This window comes from Schistocerca gregaria, chromosome 5 (genome assembly GCF_023897955.1).
Source record: "Schistocerca gregaria isolate iqSchGreg1 chromosome 5, iqSchGreg1.2, whole genome shotgun sequence".
NCBI lineage: Eukaryota > Metazoa > Arthropoda > Insecta > Orthoptera > Acrididae > Schistocerca > Schistocerca gregaria.
Window position 1 is genome coordinate 406,200,654 of NC_064924.1, and position 20,348 is coordinate 406,221,001.

Sequence of the window (20,348 nt, forward strand, 5' to 3'; positions counted from 1 at the left end):
ATCCCAATTACCGGCGCGGCGTTGGGCGACAAAAGGCGGGTGACCGACGGCCTGTCCGGCCGAAGCCGGCCGAGCGCGTCCGATGCAGCGGTCCAGCCGGCTGCGCTCTGTGGAACAAAATGGCGGTCCGGTTACCGCCCACCGACCAATCGCGGTGCAGAGCGGGCCCCGCCCATCCCCTCCCGTCGCGAACCGGTGGCGGGCGACGACAGCGCCCGCGGCGGGCACGCAGTCCAACTCGGCCCTCCTGGCCGTTGCCGCGTGCCGGCTCGAGAGGTGAGGAGACCTAGCCGCTGGAGCACCCCTCGCCCCGCCCAGAAGACGCGCGCTTTCAATCCCCGCTGAAATGCTTTTGTTTCTAGGCGGCGGCCGCTGCGCCGATATTATCTGACCCGGCAGTGACAGTCCGGCACGCGACCGCTATCGCCGCCAGTGCTCGGCGCGTTTTCGCTCGCGAAGCCGTCCTCTCTCTGACGCCTGCCGAGATAGGCAGCACTGATTACCGCCGCTCAATTTACAGACGCTCCGGGCCGTGAAAATTGTTTTCGAAAGTGTTGTTTTTTTGCCTTTGTGTACGTTTCTCGTTTGTGAAGTAGTTCCGGAGCGTTGGAAGAGCTCACACTTGGAGAACTAAACGTTGGGAATAGTTGTCATTAGCCATCGTGTCGACTTCCGAGGGCAAGGAGAGGACGCTCTAGATTTATCGGTAAATCTTGTTTATGCGCTGTGCTGAACAGCACGACATATCTTGATAAGTAGTTAACTTGAAGCTAATGTGCTATTATGAATCTCTTGCAGTACGAGAAATTATTTTTATCTGCTTGTTGGTCGGCCTCTAAGTAATTTATTTTAGAAACGACAATATTTTCGGCTTGGACTGTTATTAGATGCATTTATTCACAATCGCTATTTGAGATTATTATGCCACTATGAAGTGTCAACTCACTATGAACTGCGTCAACGCATAATCGTTGTTTTTAAGACGACCCTACCTTCGTGTTAATAAAATTTATCTATTCACTATACATAATAAATCAGTACTCTGCATCATTTATACAAAAGAATGTAACACTTCACGTTATCATTCTTGTCGAATCCGCGTCTTGATTTTCGAGCAAAATTACGAACACTCGTCCCTTACCACGCTAATGAAGTACGTGAACATGGTTGATACGATGGCAGTGTCCTCTTAAGGAATCACTGTGCGTTGACACTCGTCTTGGTGAGCTGTCATTTGATACTGACACAATAGGCCGAAATCGCCATTATAAATAAATGCGTACAATAACAGTCCAGGTGCAATACGTTGTCATTTCCAAAATATTGTAGTGCGATGGACGCAAGTGAATATGAAGTAATAGTCATTTATTGCCTTCGTTGGATTGCCTGTATGGAAATATGCACGTGTAAACTGCAGTTGTTCGATTGTTTTACCTTACAAAACAACACACGGGCAGATAATATTGTCAAAATCTGAAACGAAGTTCGCCGCTTAATTATGTTGATGCATTTTCTCGTGATCGATGTTTGCACTTGTTCCGCAGCTACATAATACAATTTTTCACGGGAAGAAAAGCTCAAAGAAAAATTGTAGGCTTTCGCTGATCATTCATCCCCTACTAAGTGAATTATACTGCTATGGATCCGATCCAAGCAACCATCACGTGGGAGTGCATCAGGATATTTACTCTATCAGCGTTAATAATGGGAATGTAAGTTTCCGAACCTCGTCTGCGAATGAAGTTCAAAGAAAGAATTGAGCTATTCGGTGGATCTTAATTTCCTACATAATACGTTATTATCTGACGATAAACTCTTGCTTGTATGGAACTACTACTAAAATATTTTAATTGGAATGACACAAGCCGGAAAAGTAAGTGTCTCATTAGCTGTTGCTACACATATTCAAAAGGAATCGTAGAACTTACACCGTGACGCCTTTACATTAGAAAACGTACGCACATTTGTTATGATATATGAGAGGAGAAGGAAGATATCGGAATCATGGAAGTATGTTTAAAAGATGTTAAACGAGTGATTATGAAAATTTCTTCTAGAAAGGCCCCTCTGCGAACGTGTGAAGCCACAGTAATTCTCTTTCAATATTTCTCTCTGCAGCTGAAAGAGAGCAAAGTTACAATAGGATGTTTTGATACCAAAAAGTGTTAGACCACTCTCAACTCTAAAGGTGTATAGAACGAATTCTGTGTTCGTGGTATGGCGAACAGCTGCGTTAAGAAACTGAGATTTGATCTTCTAGTAGTGGGCTAGCAAACATGTTTATATTAGTTTTCTTCGTTTTATGTAACTGCGTTGTCTAAGTAACACTGTTAGTTTGAGAAAAAAACCGTGCCGTTTCTGACTAGAGATGTTTATAAGGCGAATGTCCCTGAGAGTAAAGTCTCTGATTCAATCCCCACTTCCTCTAAGTAAACGTTTTTACTGTGGTTGTTGTCAGCGCACAGTTATTGCCTCTTCTTCGGATGTTAATGCAAGACACGCTTAATCGTAGCACGTCAATATTCTATCTGGATAACCGTCCAACTGCGTAATCTGCGTTATGAGAGCCATTTCAAACAAATTTTTCCTTCTTCGAATAGTATGTAGCCTGTCTTTTCTACTTATGTTGAAATGTGACCATCTCCACAAAAACGGATCTGTTTTTGACGTCTCTGTTAAGCAAGTACCATCACGATGCTCAGATTGCATTTTTTACTGTTCGTATTAATGGCTTCAGTCCGAAACCGCGCTGCTGTTACGGTCGGAGGTTCGAATCCTGCCTCGGGCATGGATGTGTCTGATGTCCTTAGGTTACTTAGGTTTAAGTAGTTCTAATTCTAGGGGACTGATGACCTCAGATGTTCAGTCCCATAGTGCTTAGAGCGATTTGAACCGTATTAATGTGGCTTTAATGGTCACGTTTATCGATTTTAGTTTTGTCCCGCTCATTATGAAAGTTTGCGTTGCTGCACTGCCTATAGACGCAAACATTCGAGATAGGCGTATTGTGCAGTCTAGACAAAGTACAGCTAGATGGGCGTTTGAAGTTATATTAAAATGTGGAAACGGGCAGACACTGACGCAGCAGAACGGACCGTGGGAAGGTCCACTAATCTCCCTTTCGTGCAGAAGAGCGTCTATATACTCTTGGGCAGTCGAGTAAGCTACTCTGCACTTTGGATAACGAAAGATATGTGCGAGAGTTTTCATGGTAATTTTTACTCTTCGTTTAAGTCGGCTCACCGTGACATTTACAATTTTGTAATTGAGGGAAGAGTACGAACGATACTCTTACATTTGGCAAAATGGTATCGGTTCTAGTTCTATACCAAAAACGGACAAGCAAAGTAAGATACGTCCAGAACAACGTTGCGCACTGGAGAAATTGGTGAGATTAACGTTATGAACTTAATGAAGTGGCTTTCGTACAGAGGTTAAATGTTATCGTTAGCTTAAAATATCTTCTGAATGAAAGTACATGCAATTGAATTACTCACTACAGACTTTATTTTCTTCAAACTCTTTTTCGTTGTGCTTTCGTCAGGGTACGTAAGAGAATAATTTTGTTTTTTAAATTTCTCCATCTCTTCATCTACATGACTGCCCTGGACTCCACACCTAAGTGCTTGGTAGAATGTACATCGAACCACTTTAGACTATTGCTGTACCGTTCCACTTTGAATAACACGCGGGAGGAACCAACATTTAAAACCTTCTGGCCAAGCTCTAATTACTCTTATTTTATAACAATGATTTTTTCTTCCTACGGAGATAGGCGTCAAAAAACTATTTTCGCATTCAGAAGCGGAAGTTGGCAGCTGAAATTTCTTGGAAAGGTCTAAGGCAACGAGAAACGCCTTTGTTTTAATGTATCATATCCGTGACACTCTCTCCCCTATTTCACAATGGTACAAAACCAGCTGTCCTTCTTTTAACTGTTGCGATTTCCTCAGTCAGTCGTGACCTGTAAGGATCCCATTATCGTGCAGCAGTACTCCAAAGAGAACGAACAAGCGTAGTGTAGTCAGCCTCTTTAGTAGATCTGTAGCATCTTCTAAGTGGCCTGCGAACTGTCTTTGGTTCGCCTTCCTCACAACAGTATCTATTTTGTAGCGTAATAAAAATGTAATTGTGCTTTTTAGCTGACCATGGTACATTCCTTCAGTATTATTTGAGTTATGAATAGCGCTGAGCGGTGAGCGGTTGTTCCTAATTGCGTAGTTTGGCTACTGGAGATAAAGGCAATTTTGGGGAAGGCGCGGAATTAATCTGAGTTGGTAGCAAGCAGGACTTAATTTCCGTACGGGTAGTAGCATTGCAGATACGGTAACTTCTATCTCCACCTTACAGTATAGAAGTGCACAAGTGGTATCGACAATTAAAAAAGCATGTGTCTGACGAGGAAACCGCACCTACTGCCGTCACCTATGTACTCCAAATTTATGGTTTACTGACAGAAGTGCAGCTCCAAACGACCAGACGTTTAGGAAGAAACATCATTTTTGGTGCGGGTCGAGCAAGGCTTGAACCTTTCTGTTTGCGTAGTTTCCAGGCAGCAGTTGAAGACAGCGAAAAGAGTAGACTTACGTAATTGTAATCCGAGGGCCGTTGGGTCGAGCCTCTATGCGAATTCTTTCTTTGTATGAAATTTTTGCGTTACTTGCGCTGCATATAAACCCAAATAATGCTCAATACATTGTACTTATTCATATTTTCATAAACAGCATGAAAAGGAAAAGTCAACGGAAATTTGGGATTGCAGTTGAATTTCCGAGAAGGGATTGTAAGGTGGAGAGAAAATTTTGTACATAAAATTATATACGTTTATCATTTTACAGTTATGTTTACACGAGCTGGCGTGGCGCTCATCGTAAAGACAGGTATCTTACACACGTTAAAACCGCTCTATTTTTACAAATACTTGGTAGTTTTAAGGTTTCTATATAAAACAAATTTAGTTCACAATCACACAGTGTGGCAGAAAAACACAAGTAACGCATAATTTCTGAAAATATTGGCAACGAAATATATTTTGATGCAGTCTCTTCGGGATGTGATTCAAATGGCGCTGAGCACTATGGGACTTAAATTCTGAGGTCATCAGTCCCCTAGAACTTAGAACTACTTAAACCTAACTAACCTAAGGACATCACACACTTCCATGCCCGAGGCAGGATTCGAACCTGCTACCGTAGCGGTCGCGCGTTTCCAGACTGTAGCGCCTAGAACCGCTCGGCCACCCCGGACGGCGGATGTGATACCTTTCTCTCTCTCGATAAGGGCAGTTTTTATATTTTTTGATAAAATCCTTTACGTATAAACATGCTACCGTAGATTTACACTATCGAATATATTTTGGAGGGAGGCGGGAGGGGGGGGGGGGGGGGAGGAGAGACGATTCTCTTCTATCTTCAGTACTCCATGATGACAATTCTTCATCTTGAATAATCTCGTTGTACAATCATGAATTTGTTTATCCTCTTCACGAATCAATCAACAGAGGACATTTGTTCTCCTGCTCGTGAGGCTTCATAATATCAGTCAAAAGATTTCTGTATAGTGTTGTTGGAAGTTCCCAGATTTTGTTGAAATAACTGACAACTTACTCATCCAACACATTTTCTTTTGCCTTTCCTTTTCACTGTTTTCATGAAAATATTAACAAATTCATTATTTCGAGCACTATTTTGGTTTAATTGTAGTGTAAGTAACGTAAACTGAAATTTAAAAAAATTAAAGACGTTTCCGAGGAGATACTACTCGACCCCACGGCCATCAGCTTACCGTTCTCTGCTCTTTCCACTGCACCAACCGCTGCCTGAAAGCTGCGTTAACGTAAAAGGCCATCCTCCTCCCCAACCGCGCCAAAAATGATATTTCTTCCAACCGCTTGGGCCATCTGCAGCTCCCTCTTCTATCACTTTCGTTTCTGGCTGAGCCCTGCGTAGCTATACCATAAATCTGGACGAGATCCGTGGTGACGAGTACACGCAGTCCCTTTGTGAGCGTGAAACCTGGTAACATACGGCGTGGTAACGTAGGATTTCTGTTGTACGCGCGTCGCGCCACACATTTCCGTTACAGAGCGGCAGGCAGCCGGCGTGCCTTGTAACACTGCGGCTTGGTTTTTTTTGTTGCTCGCGCCACCGCACTGCGGTCTGACAGCTACTGGGCACAATTCAGTGTGCGGGTAGCTGGATTGTGCTATGCAACTTGCTAAGAAAATTTCTTACTGGACTGCAGTGACAAAGAACCAACGTAGTTTTGAGGTGAATATCATCAGTTATTTGAATGCATGACAAGAAATGTGTTGAAACACGTAAGAACGTTTTGATAACTCAGTGATATTCGGTGCAATGAACCCTTGCGACAAAGTTGGTGCACCATAGTTTGAACGAAGCAGTAGAACTGTTTTTGCTCATCGTACATCTCGCGTAGGCACCATGGTAATAAGAGAGGTTGTCTGTGTCAGAACCACCAAGACCTTCTAATTAAATAATCTTTTATTCACCACTAGTTTCGATCAGTTGACCATTAGGTAACATAATATGATTTACATCATTCTGTATAGTATCATTCAGTTTTTCATGGTCATCAGGCTTCCTATGCTTGCAAAGTTTTTAATTTCAGAGTAGCTCTTGGACATAACACCCTGAATTATTTGTTGGATATATTACAAACTCTGTCTTCCCCTACAATTTGTACCTTCTACAGCTCTATCTAGAGCGTTGGGAGTTATTTCCTGCCATCTTAACACAGATCCTGTTATATACCCCTTCTTCTTGTTAGTGTTTCCCGTATGTTCCTTTCATCGCTGATTCTGCGAAGAACTTCCTAATATCTTGTGTTATCAGTCCATCAAATTTTAAACATTCTTCTCGAGCACCACATTTGAAATGCTTCGATTCTCTTCTGTTACGGTTTCCCACACTGTGATTCGTTACTATACGACGCTGTGCTCCAAGCGTACACTTTTAGAAATTTATTTCTCAAATTAAGGCCGACATTTGGTGCTGGAAAGAAATACCGTCCTCGTCTGTGCTAGGTTGCTTTTTGTGTCCTCCTTGCTTCACCCGTTAGGTTTTATTTTCTTTATAAGGTAGCACAATTCCTCACTTCATCTACTTCTTCGTCCTCAGTTTTGATATTTTTTCGCTTACCTCATTTCCGCTCCGACTAATTGCTTCCGGATTTACTCTCATTGATAGTAAGTGTTTGATAGCCTGTTAATTCCATTCAACAGGTCCTGTAATTCTTTTTCACTTTTCTGTGAGAATAGTAATGTCATCAATTAATCTTCTCACCGATGTCCTTTCACCCCGAATTTTTAATCTCACCCCTGAAACTTTATTTTAGTTTTGTAATTGCTTCTTCGATGTATAAAAAGCAGTGGAAAAGACAACATTCCTGTATTACACCCTTACTAATTCGAGCACTTCGTTCTTTACGATCAGTTCCTACCATTGCATTTTGTACATAGTATATATTACCGTCCCTCCCTACAGCTTTACACTTATTTTCCTCAGCGTTTAGAACATATTGCACCTTTTACATAATCGATCTGCTTTTCTGTATGAAAAGACGTATGAGGGTGTCTTGTTTCCTTTAATAACTGCAACGTTAGATCTGTTTCTCTATGTCTTTGCCTTTCCTGAAGCCAAACTGATAGTCACGTAAAAGACGCAGTCTAACTGTGGTGTGAAAAAAATAAAAACCATCTTGTTCCTGAAACTGATACTGTTGACGACAGTTCCGATGAAGCAAGATGGTTTTTATTATGTGTTTTAACGCTATAGTAAAAATAAAGTCATACTGTTACTTAGTTATGATTTGTTGGTCTAAATTCCTAGTTAATAGAGGTTTATTTCTTCGTCAGTTTCTGGTTGTCCTTAAATTTGATTTTTTTCGTATATATACGAGCTGTGTGGGACGACCTGCTTGAAACACACCTTCAGTTTATTACATTGTTTTTGTCGGCTGTAGCCAAATTTCGAAATTTCTTCTGAAGCCGAGATTGTGCGTGTAGTTCGTCGGTGAGAAATGCAGAACCGTTCCCCGTTTGCATTAAGGGGGTATAAGCTCGTTATTATTCAGTCAGGTTTTATTTTGCGGCTGGCAGAAGACGGGAGAATATCCTGGTATGGAATCATCTTTGCAGGTCTCTCCATAATTGGCTCGGTAAAGAAATTCAAAGATCGAAGGAAGGCAACTACGGTAGCATCATGTTAAGTAAAGCACGACGGTGTTGGAATCAACCTTCGGCTTAATAACAGCTTTACCCCCATTCACAATATAGCGCCCACCTCCTTACTTGCAAAGTTTTTAAATTTTTGGCTCGCGTGTGCCCTTCCTTTCTCCATTAGCAAACGACCTCATTTCATCGCTTCCACGGGGCGCAACCTACACACCAGGCCAATGACAGACTATTGACAAGTGTATAAGAAGCCTTTATTTAATCTGAAAGATTAATAGACTAAGCCGACGAACTGGAGGACGTTCTTACTTTTCAAATCATTGTTGAAAAGATGAAGACACATCTGGATGAAGATACATTGTAAGTACGAGACGTCTGAGTACATGGTAGTGATTGGTATTTCTATTCTGTGGTAGCGAGTGTTGTTTGTGTTGCTGGTAGTGATGACAGGAAAGCAAGAGTTGGCTCGTAGTCTGGTTCTCCCATTCAGTAGCAAAAACCGATCTTAACAACTTCGAATGGACAACCGCCAGGAGTTATCTACCGTTACTACTACAGCTAAAAAAAAATAGGCTGTTTAGGTTTTCTTATTGGTAACGCCACGTAGCGCTCTGTATGAAAATCACTGGCTGTGCTGTGTGCAGTCTGTGGCTAGTTTGCATTGTTGTCTGCCATTGTAGTGTTGGGCAGGTGGATGTGAACAGCGCGTAGCGTTGCGCTGTTGGAAGCGAGCCGCCAGCAGTGGTGGAAGTGAGGTGAGAGATGGCGGAGTTTTGAAATTTGTAAGACTGGGTGTCATGAACTGCTATATATATTATGATTTTTGAACACTATTAAGGTACATACATTGTTTGTTCCCTATCAAAATCTTTCATTTGCTATGCCTGTCAGTAGTAAGAGCCTTCAGTAGTTTGAATCTTTTATTTAGCTGGCAATAGTGGCGCTCGCTGTATTGCAGTAGTTCCAGTAACCAAGATTTTTGGTGAGGTAAGTGATTTGCGAAAGGTATAGGTTAATGTTAGTCAGGGCCATTCTTTTGTAGGGATTTTTGAAAGTCAGATTGCGTTGCGCTAAAATTGTTGTGTGTCAGTTTAGGCACAGTCATGTATAATTGTTCAAAGGGGACGTTTCAAAATGTGTCCGGACCCGGGATTTTAAAGGGACGTCTTTTGACCGTGGCTCACGCCGTCGTGCGACCTACACACTTCAACAGCGAATGACTTAACATCGGTAATTTTTTGGTTCATCTTTTCATTGAAGATTGTTGTTTATTTTTGTAGGACATAAATATTTCTTTGCTTATTTTTTGAACACGCCAATCAATAGGAGTTCATGTCAAAATTAGTATACTCGAAATAAATGGCAAATTTCTCAATTTGAAACTCATCATGTCAACAGATTTTAATTCAGTAATTTTTTTTATACCAGCACAGCAAGTGTTGTTAATATATATTATCCCCCCCCCCCCCACCCAGTGCAAATTAACGCGTCGTGTATGTTACGGCGCTTTCGTGCTTCCTCCTGTATATAAAATCACGATTTTGGCTTGGTTCTTTTGTCGGTGTGCTGGGCTCTTCGTGAACATAGGCCATACTTCATTAGGTCTCTACAGACAGTTACGTAAATCAGGTCCAAATATTGTTATATAGTGCATTATTTGGCATCACTGCCACTAGAGGCGAGTATATCAACGCTACCAATAGCTGAACATTGCAGACGGCTGTGGTTCAATGGCGATAATAAGAAAAGTTTTGGAGTTATCGGAAGGAAGTAGAAGAAGTATAAGCATGGGCTTTTTTGCGAAGTGTTGTAAATATACAGTTCAGTGACTCAAACCTTGTGTAGCAGAGGTACTAATATTCCTCTACACGGGTCCACCATTGGATTTCTGGCTGTAAATTCTGCAATAAATTCGTCTTCGTCTTTTAAAATGGCTGGGGTTAAATAAAACCAAGTCTAAGCGTAGATATACTTTTCAGATAGACGGGGAAAATTCATTCGGCAATATTTCTTACAAATTAAGTACGACAGGTATGTCACGTATTTCAAGATACCCATTGAGAACGCGCGAAATGTAACAACTCAGTTTTATTAGGAATACTCACAGTAAAGCCAGCAAATGCAGTGAATGAGGATTTTTTTCTAGAGGATTCATGACCGCAGCACTGCATAAAAACTTATATGAGATGCACTGCTCATTCCTTAAAACTGAAGCGTGTGCTACCTGTTCCAGCGATTTAGGAATGGTCAATGGGACTTCAAACTGAGAATATGCGGAAGGTGATTTCTATTTCCGGCATTTGGATTACAACTAAGAATAGCTAATAACGTTTGGAACTGGAGAATTTTAGCATTTTAAATTTATTGGTGCAATAAAGCTTTCCTAGTCACAAATTTTTAAGCGTACTAGCTACATCTACTTCTATATTTACACTTCGCAGGCCACCTTGTAGTGTGTGTAGGAGAGAGTACTCTGTTTGCCACTGTTACTTTGTCCTTTTCCTTTTCGAGTCGAGAACGGTTCTTTGGAAGAATGACTGTTGCTAAGCGTCCGCGTGAAGTCGAATCTTTGTAAGTTCATTGTCTTATCAAGAGATATACTAAGGATGAAGCAATATAACTTATTGGTTGAATCTTCTGTGCACTTACGTTCTCTGAATTACAGCATTAAACCACACCGTGACACAGAACGCCTCTCTTGGAGAGACTGCCACTGTAGTTAGCTGAGCAACTCCAAACGTGACGCTTTCGCGCGTACTAAGCGAATCTGTGACGAAACGTGCTGCTCTTCTTTGGAGCTCTTCTTTGGATTATCTGTCTTTCGTTCATCGATCTTATCTGGCAGGGACTGACGAGTAATGTTCAAATACGTTCATAGAACGAGGGTGTTATAAGGTATCACCTTTGTGAGTGAACAGCAGTTTCTGAGGATTCTTCTAATGAAACTCAGTCTGGCATCTGTCTTACCTGCTGACAGTTTTACGTAGTCGTTCCACTTTAAATTACTCTGTACCCATACTCCTAAATATTTTATGGATGTAACCGCTTTTAGTGATGGTTCTGCATTCGTCTGAGCAGACAACAATTGGTCATTCTTCCTGTGTCTGGGAAATACGTTTGTATATTTGGATGTTTAGCCGTTTATGTCTGTCGAAGTATGAAACCGATAACTTGATCGATATGTAGTTAGTGCACCTGGTTTCCAAAGTGTGGCTCTTCCAGAGTTGGGTGGCTCTTGCCTTTTTTCCATTTATTCTTTGCTCCAATTCTTAGAGCGGCGTGGCAGAGATCTGGCCAAATACGGGACGGGCTGGTTAGTGCAGCAGCGGGGTTCCCAGTTGGGAATAAACGATAAGGGATTACAGATTCCGGTAATTGCCTTACAACCAAGGAAATTCTCCATAGTCAAAACCGCCGGATCGTAAATATTTTTAATTTATTTCCAGGACAATGCTGTGCACCGTCCCAGAGAAAAATTAATTTGCTGTATATGAGTGTGTGTCTCTGAGTGATTTGAATCCAGTGTTCGAACCTGGGTGGAGGTAATTGATTGTTAAAGTCTTTATTTTCCTCCCTTCCGACGCTCCCCCCGCCCCCCTCGCACACAAGTATAAATTGCAGCGCAGTCACGCTGATATTTAACGTACCACAAATGACTGCTATTTTAATAACATTATAAATAGTATAAACTGCAGTACAATCACGCCGATATTTAGCGTACCACAAACGACTGCTATACTGCTATTTTAATAAGAGTAACAACAAAATGCACCAAATATTTTACTATACGTAATAATGATAACAATAATTTTTTGCATCGGTGGTTAGTACATCCCAGTAGCGTAAGATCCAAGTAATCTATAAAAAAAAATTTTTTCTTGTTTTTCAGCTTCAGTTCCTTTTATTCACCAATACTGATTGGCTTGAAGCGTTTCGGAAGCATGCTGCAATAATCAGGTGCTTCACAGTTGCACGTACATTAATTTTTTAAATACAGATTCTGTTGGAGTGTGATGATTTTCTTGTTGTGCCAGTGAGATTACGTACTGAAATTTGTTCATGTTCGATGAATATGTCGTTGACTTACACAAAGTGCGCGAGAGTACACATAACACCGTCAGTACACATTTTTGAATTTCCTTTTCGAAATGTAATCAGCTCAGTGTGAAAGTGTGAAGTGACGAGGTTGGTTTTATTCTTAAGCCCCCTTGTCTCAGACAAGGATTCAGCAAAAATGGACAAATTTCGGTTCATAACCTCACTGACACACCAGTGAAACGGACCTCATCACAGTTCAAATTGCTGAACGGCTCAAACCGGAACACATGTGTAAATCAAAGTGACAGAAGCAAACACATTATTTAATACATTTTAAAATGCGATAGCAGATTTCGACAAATTCCACATAACATGGATAAGTTGAAGATCCCGAAACTGTAATTCAAAATATGTAACTCTTCAAAGTCTTTTTTTCGAAAATTAGGAAAGTACAGAAGTAATGCAATCGATTTGAGAACCTTAAGAGCAACAGTATCTCACAACTCTGACAACGTCTTAACTTACGCAGTATAAAATCGAAGTCTGTGCACGCTATTACCAGTATTTCAATCAGAACAACGATTATGATAACAAGTCGACTATGCTTACGCGAACTTGTAATGTAGAGAAATCTACATCTACGTCTGTACTCCGCCAGCCGCCTTACGATTTGTGGCAGAGAGTACTTGGCCCAGCTACCCCGTTTCCGCTTACGGAAGCAAATGTTTCGCGGGAAGCACAACTTCCGGTAAGTCTCCGGGTCAACTGGAATCTAATTTTATATTCATGGTCATTTCGTCAGATACAGGAAGGAAGAAGCAACATATTTGTTGCCTCTTCTAGGACCGTACGCTCTGGGAGCTTTAACGGAAAGGCAGACCGTAATGCAGAATTCATCTCTCACCCCGTCTACCACTTGAGATGCTGAGCATCTCCGTGGCGTTTTATCGCTTACTAAATGAATCTGTAACGAATCGCTTTGCACTTCTTTGGATCTTCTCTGTTTTCTCTGTCAGTCCTATGTGGTATGAATCCCAGACTGGCGAGCATATTGAAGTATTAGTAACAGTAACTCCATCTTGGGTACACGAGCGTGGGACAGCGGCTGGCCGATGAAACGTAACAATACTGCACCTACAGCTGTTATTTTGATATTGCTTTGTTAAACAAACAGTTTTGACGTTCCAACCACGTCATCTTCAGGCTTGTCGCAAGAAAAAAATGGTTCAAATGGCCCTGAGCACTATGGGACTCAAGTGCTGTGGTCATTAGTCCCCTAGAACTTAGATCTACTTAAACCTAACTAACCTAAGGACAGCACACACATCCATGCCCGTGGCAGGATTCGAACCTGCGACCGTAGCAGTCGCATGGTTCCAGACTGCGCGCCCAGAACCGCGAGACCACCGCGGCCGGCTGTCGCAAGAATGACACCAATTATCACTCGTGCATGTGTAAGACAAGGCACCAATAATTGCATATTTTTCCGTAGATAGACGAACTTAATGAGCGTAAGCATTAGCATGAGCGTTTTCTCCTGCGTTTGGGAAGTTAGCCTGTCTGTACTTTTTCTCTTTTTAAAGGGTCTTTCCCTCTGTATTGTCTTCCTCAACTTCCCATGGTTTGCTGGTTCTACCTGCAGACTCAAGAATCGGGTGAGATTTCTTACTGACCGCACGTACGGTCTGTGTCTGAATGTGCGCCTTTAGCTGGCTGAAAAATGTTACTTTTAGGGCGAATCACCAGCCACGTGGTCAGAAACACATTCATGCAACTGGGAAGTATCTTGTGTTAAACGTAGCTGGTAATTTCTAGAATTCATTACTATTTTCGAGACGCTTTATACTGCGTGCCACTTCCTCTCGGAAAGTTAGCTGTGATATAGAGAAGTCGATGTACCGGGTGACCAAAAAGTCAGTATAAAATTGAAAACATAATAAACCACTGAATAATGTAGATAGAGAGTTAAAAATAGACACACATCTTGGAATGACATGGTGCTTTATTAGAACCAAAAAAAAAAAAAATTCTAGACGTGTGAAAGATCTCTTGCGCGCGTCGTTTGGTGATGATCGTGTGCTCAGCCGGCCTTTCGTCATGCTTGGCCTCCCAGGTCCCCAGACCTCAGTCCTTGCGATTATTGGCTTTGGGGTTACCTGAAGTCGGAAGTGTATCGTGATCGACCGACATCACTAAGGATGCTGAAAGACAACATCCGACGCCAATGCCTCACCATAAGCCCCTGACAGGCTTTACAGTGCTTTTCACAACATTATACCTCGACTACAACTATTTTTGAGGAATGATGGTAGACATATTAAGGATTTCCTGTAAAGAACATCTTCTTTGCTTTGTCTTACTTTGTTATTCTGATCAGATAAAACGCCATCTGTCAGACATTTTGTGAACTTTTGTATTTTTTGGTTCTAATAAAACCCCATGTCATTCCAAGCATGTGTGTCAATTTGTACCTCTCTATCTACATTATTCCGTGCTTTATTCAGTTTTCATATTTATACTGACTTTTTGATCAGCATATAAATGCTTCGACTGAAATATTCTTTGAGAGAAGAGTGGGAGGGGTTCAGGACCCTTGCGAGACCCCTCCTCACCTAGAATCCGCTCCTGATTTTCGATCTACGAACGTATCTGCAGAGCTTGGATGGTTTGGGGAGGAAACAGTTGAAATTTTGAAGCGTGCCCAGAAGGAGCAATGACCACCAGAGTTTGGCATCCGGGGTAGAGTCGTGGCCGGTACACAACTTATAATGCGCCACCGGTATCTAGTCTCTGCGGAATTTGCACGTACGTGTATAGGTTGCGCCAGACATTGTCTATGGATCGCCCCTCCTGCGATGGCGACTCTCGCAATCGGGAAAGGCCCCACTACAAAGGACACACATTGCGGATCCACTCTTGCACTGTCTCACGATACATTGTCACTACTTTCACTGCTGCACTTTTCCTTTTCTAGAGAGCGGATATACATTTACGTTGCTGTTGAAATGAGAAATGTCAAGAAAGAAGGAGTAAGTCTACAGTGCCAAATGACCCACTGCGGTATTGCTACGAAGCTATCAAACGCAGCTACAGATGTTCCACCAATGAGAGTAAAAATAACGGATATGTTGAGCATACCGTTTAGTATTTCACTTACTGTGAGTAATACGCTCCGAGAAACAATGAAATATGTTGGTGTGAAAGCAAAATTTACTGTTAACAAGTAAAGGCGGAGTGCCGTGTTTTCCTTCGCCCTTAAAAGGCTCTGAATGAATAACTGTCGTCATAATTTTAAAAAATATTGGAATAGGTTATCGTTCAAATTAGTTTTGACTACGCAGTTATCACAATATTTGTACGTTTCCTATTTCAACGTCTACAACAAGACAAAATACGTCTTTTTCTTTCTTTGCTATTTTAAATTCATTATCATAGCTTGGCACGGATGACACTAAGTATCTACAGGTGGACGACTTGACTGGAATCGTAGCGTTAATTCAGTTTATGGGTCACTCTGCAGAGTTACGATTAAAATTCAGAGAATAAGATTCAGTAACTGCATATCTTCACTTTCGTACAGCTTATACGATTTAATCAGCGCACGTCAGGAAAGTTCTCAGGGAACTAGACTTAATCGACAAACATCATCATAGCTCAACCAATCTGCAGGAAATATTTATAAATTATATACACAGAACTTCCTCGTGAATCAGTCTGCCTATTATTAATGCTGTAACAAAACGTATGTAGTACTTATTGAAATTAGTCTCCACGCGGAGACAGAAAAACACGGCAGGGGACTTTAAATTGTGTATGGATGTATGTACGGATGGGTGAATGCACAGATATGAGAAGCACGTTATGCAGTATGTGACGTCTGTAACCTTTGAAGACAGCTTATTGAGCTATTGCAAATTGCTCTCACATTAGGTTAACTACTGACATGCCTCAAACGTTTATTAGAAAAATTTTCGTTTCACCTGTCGAGGAACTCTGGTATTCGAAACCGAGAATGACACAATGATAGGTCTGTAGCTAAACATCAACTGGATGTAATTAGTAGCTGCGCTTATTTATTAGTTATCATAATTGCTGTATAATTTCACAAATGATAGTGAAGTATTTGCACTTTGTGACAACACTGGTCGACAGCCACGTGGTGAATCGAAAAGTAATTATCATAGACTTCGTGATGGGAAACGTGTTTCGAAACAATAACAGGCTATGGAAATGAGTTATTTGCGGCAGTCACCGACTTGATAGTAGGATTTTCTGATTTTCTTTTCTGCTTTCTTAGTGGATAATAGGCACGTTCGAAATATTGCGTTCTAGGTACGAAATACGATGGCTGTTGTCGGGAAATAACTCACGCCTTTCAGGAGAGAAAATTGCATCTTACGTGGCAATAAGACAAGCCGTAGATTACTTTGCTTGAGCTCAGAATATTAAAGCTACGATATCTATTCTCGACCAATACTTCTTAGATTGTGCTGCCCTGAATAATACGCATTTATCGCGAGTTTCCTGTGCCCGGCCTTTCTACGCTGTGCGCGGGGGGAGACAGCAGATTGCGTGACGCGAAGTTGGTGGTCAGCCACTCCAAACGTACGGACGGCCTTCCGATCAGCACGACGCGTGGTGCACGGCAGTTATCGGCGCAGGAATACCCTGTTGATCCGATCACAGATGGAGAGGCAAAACGGGCGATCAATATGCGGTGTGGAGTGCTGTAAACCGTTCCCCTTGTAATAGCAGGTGGCATGGGAGGGGGAACTATCTACTACCCACGATACCTTATTCAGCGTGGTTTTCGTCGACAAAGAAACGATCTGAACTTTCTGGCGCCTCAGAGTGTGATAAAAAGATTTAACTTACTCCATTAGTGCATTGAACCGAAAAATTTATCAGTGTTTCGAAGGTTCCTTTCTGGTAAAATCGTAGAATTTCTTTTTATCGTACTCAGGAAATAAATTACTTACAAAGACGCCGCCTCATGCGATTTATAAAAGTAGTGGGTACCGATATGTAGACGTCCTATACATTCGCGATCCGTCCCGGCTTCGCACGGACGGCACTAACACCCAAACCTTCAGATTTCAGAGACTCACGGTGTCAAAAGTTGCATATCGATAGAATACCAATCAGAACACCGGTATAGTTTGTGCTGTATGCTGCCGACCAGGAGAACGTGCGTAAACGGTAAGTAAGAAATACCACATGTCCTACTGAACACAAGTGAAGTACAATTGTAAGCAATTACTCTGTGGAACTCACCTGGGGAAGTAGATAGAGCTTCAGTTTATCGTACGAAGGGCCCCAGGTTTGATCCCTGGTACTGCTACTTTTTGTGCTATAGTACGTAAGAAACTATTTTATGGAACAACATGTTCCCGGCCTGTAAAAGGACTGTCTGCTTTCGCTTCGTTTATTTAAAAGTAGCAAACCTGAAGGATACATTGTAAGTTTCACTAGAATAAACACAAAAAATTGAAAGAGAAGAATAAAAAAACTGTGAAATACGGACTGTTATAAGATTTCTTAGTGCTAAAGGCCTAAAAGCGATCGATATTCATTGTGAGATCCGTCCAGTTTACGGAGAAAACATTATGGGTAATGGAATGGTAAGAAAGTGGATGAGAGCATTTAAAGATGGCCGCATAAATGTGCATGATGAATAACGAAGTGGGCGTCGTTGGGTCGTTAATGAAAGTTTGGTGGAGGAAGTGGACAATAAGGTGAGAGAAAACGGACGCTTTACGATTTCCTCCTTGCGGGATGACTTTCCTAATGTTTCTCGTAGTGTTTTGTATGGCGTTGTGACAGAGCACTTGAATTACCGAAAAATGTGCGCACGTTGGGTGCCGAAAATGTTGGCGGATGTGCACAAAGCAAACGTTTAGATGGTGATGATTTCTTAAGCCGAATTGTTACGGGCGATGAAATATGGGTGGCCTACGTCAAACCAGAATGAAAGCAACAGTCCATGGAAGTTGAGCAAGGGAATCGTTTTGCTGCAAGACAATGCCTGTCCGTATGTGGTGAATCAGACCAAAGATCTCATCACATCTTTTCGATGAGAAACTCTAGATCATCCTCCGTAAAGCCTCGATCTTGCGCCCAGTGTCTACCACTTCAAGGACCACCTGGGCGGTCAGCGTCTGCAAGACTAAGACGAAGTCAAAACAGTGGTGATGCAGTGGTTAACAAGTCAGGCAGCAGACTTCTATGAGGAGGGTATTCAAAAACAGGTACAACGTGCCTCAACGTAAATTATACACAATAGAGGATTAAGGTACAGGCTATCATGTAAATATAAAATTATTGTGATATTTTAGCAAGACTTTTTTAATTTCAAAACGGCACTTATTTAAAAAACACGCCTCGTAGTTGGGTAAGTCGATTCGGTCGCCTGCGGATCGCGCATCAATCCGGGGAAACATAGCTACATCTGCGAATCACTGTAAGTGCGCTGCTGCAGGTCTATTTTTTCTGCCATATGTTAATGTTCCTTCCCGATCGCTACATGGATGGAGCGTAGGAAGACTCACTGTACGAGGTATTGTTTGCCTGATTTCATTTGCATGATCTCGGATACATACGTAGAGGGATGAAAAGTATTTCTTGTTTTTGCCGGAAGAGATGGCTATTGAAGTTTTCTAAATAGCTTCTCGCGAGATGTAGGGAGTCTTTCTTCGAGTAACTAGCGACTGGCATTCTTCAGCAACCCTGTTACACTCTCACGCCATGAAAGCAAGGCTATGATCATTCGCACCAATCTTCCTTATATACGCTCGACGTCTCCGGTCAGCCCAACACATTTGATCGGTATTCAAGAGACTGGCACCTGCTTTACTTAGGACTGAGCTTGCGTCGTCATTGCACTTAATATCTCCACGCACGTTTATATGAAAATATTTGTGTGGCGTGACTGTATGCCTTATTAATGCTGTTGTCAAAGAGTATCGCGCTATTCTGATTCGTGACATAGGCGTACATTGTCTTCTACTTCTCTTGGCCATAACTGTTGTTCAAGTTATGTAATATTCTATTTCGCACACGTCCGATGGCTCTTTGAGTGGGAAAAGCCTTTCAATTGTACACAGTTACGGCAATATGTGCAACAGACACGTCAGATATGTAAACAGAATTGTGTAGGCGGCTGTGGTGTTGAGTGTACAGTTTAGTGCAGTATTTGTCTTGCGTTAAGAACGAGAAATAAAACAGAAGATGAAACACAATGACAGGCCATACCTCGGAGTCTTTACTAAGAGCAAAAAATCTAGCATATCCGCATCTATATACACATTTCGCAAATGACTAGACGGTTCACGGCGGAGGATAGCGTCTGTTATGACTAGTCGCTCGCTTTCGTGCTCGACTCGCAAGCGGACTGATGGAAAAACGACTGACTACATGCCTCTGCACGAGCTCTAATTTCTCTTGTCTTCGCGGCCTTTACGCAAAATGTAGATTGGCGCCAGAAAACTCGTTCTGCAGTCAGCCGCAAATGACGGTTCCCTAAATTTTCTCAATAGTCTTTTGAGAAATGAACGTCCTCTTATCTCCAGGAATTCCCATTCTTTAGGTATTTAATGGACACTAGTGTATCGACCAGCGCACCACTAATATTTTATCCGAAAACTGCGTGAATATGTTTCCTGCTCGTTTGCATTAACTTACTTTTTTCTACATTTAGAGCAAACTGCCATTCAAAATATCAAATAGAAATTCAGTAACCTCCCACAGTCACTCAACGACGATACTTTCTCGTATTTTACAGAGACTTCGGCAAACAGTCGCAGGTTGCTGCTTACCCTGTCCGTCATATTGAGAACAAGAGGGGTCCTATCAAACCTTCATGGGTACTCCTCATGATACACAACTCTCTTGTGGACACTCTCTGCTCAGGGGAAGGTATTTGTGTCTGTTACTTGCGAAGTCCTCGAGTCACGCTCATACATCAGAAATTATTCCGAATGTCACACATTCGTGAACAGTCTGTACTGGAACACAATGTCGAAAACATTCTGGAAATCTAGGAATATGCAATCTGCCTATTGCACTTCATCCATGGTTCGCAAAAGGGTAAGTTGAGTGTCCCACGACGGACGCTATC

The 20,348-nt window shown here is 41.9% G+C and overlaps 1 protein-coding gene across 5 annotated transcripts in view; it reads left to right on the forward strand.

Moving 5' to 3' along the window:
* The first annotated feature begins 252 nt into the window (after positions 1-252).
* The window catches only part of LOC126272409 (forkhead box protein B2-like), a 637,167-nt gene continuing 617,071 nt past the window's right edge, over positions 253-20,348 (forward strand). For 3 of the 5 annotated variants that reach the window (XM_049975241.1, XM_049975238.1, XM_049975237.1), the window contains exon 1: positions 392-706. The gene's annotated coding sequence lies outside the window, so the exon portion shown is untranslated. Of the gene's footprint in view, positions 277-391; positions 707-17,364; positions 17,432-20,348 lie in introns of those variants that run through there. The other 2 variants (XM_049975239.1, XM_049975240.1) reach the window with 2 other exon arrangements.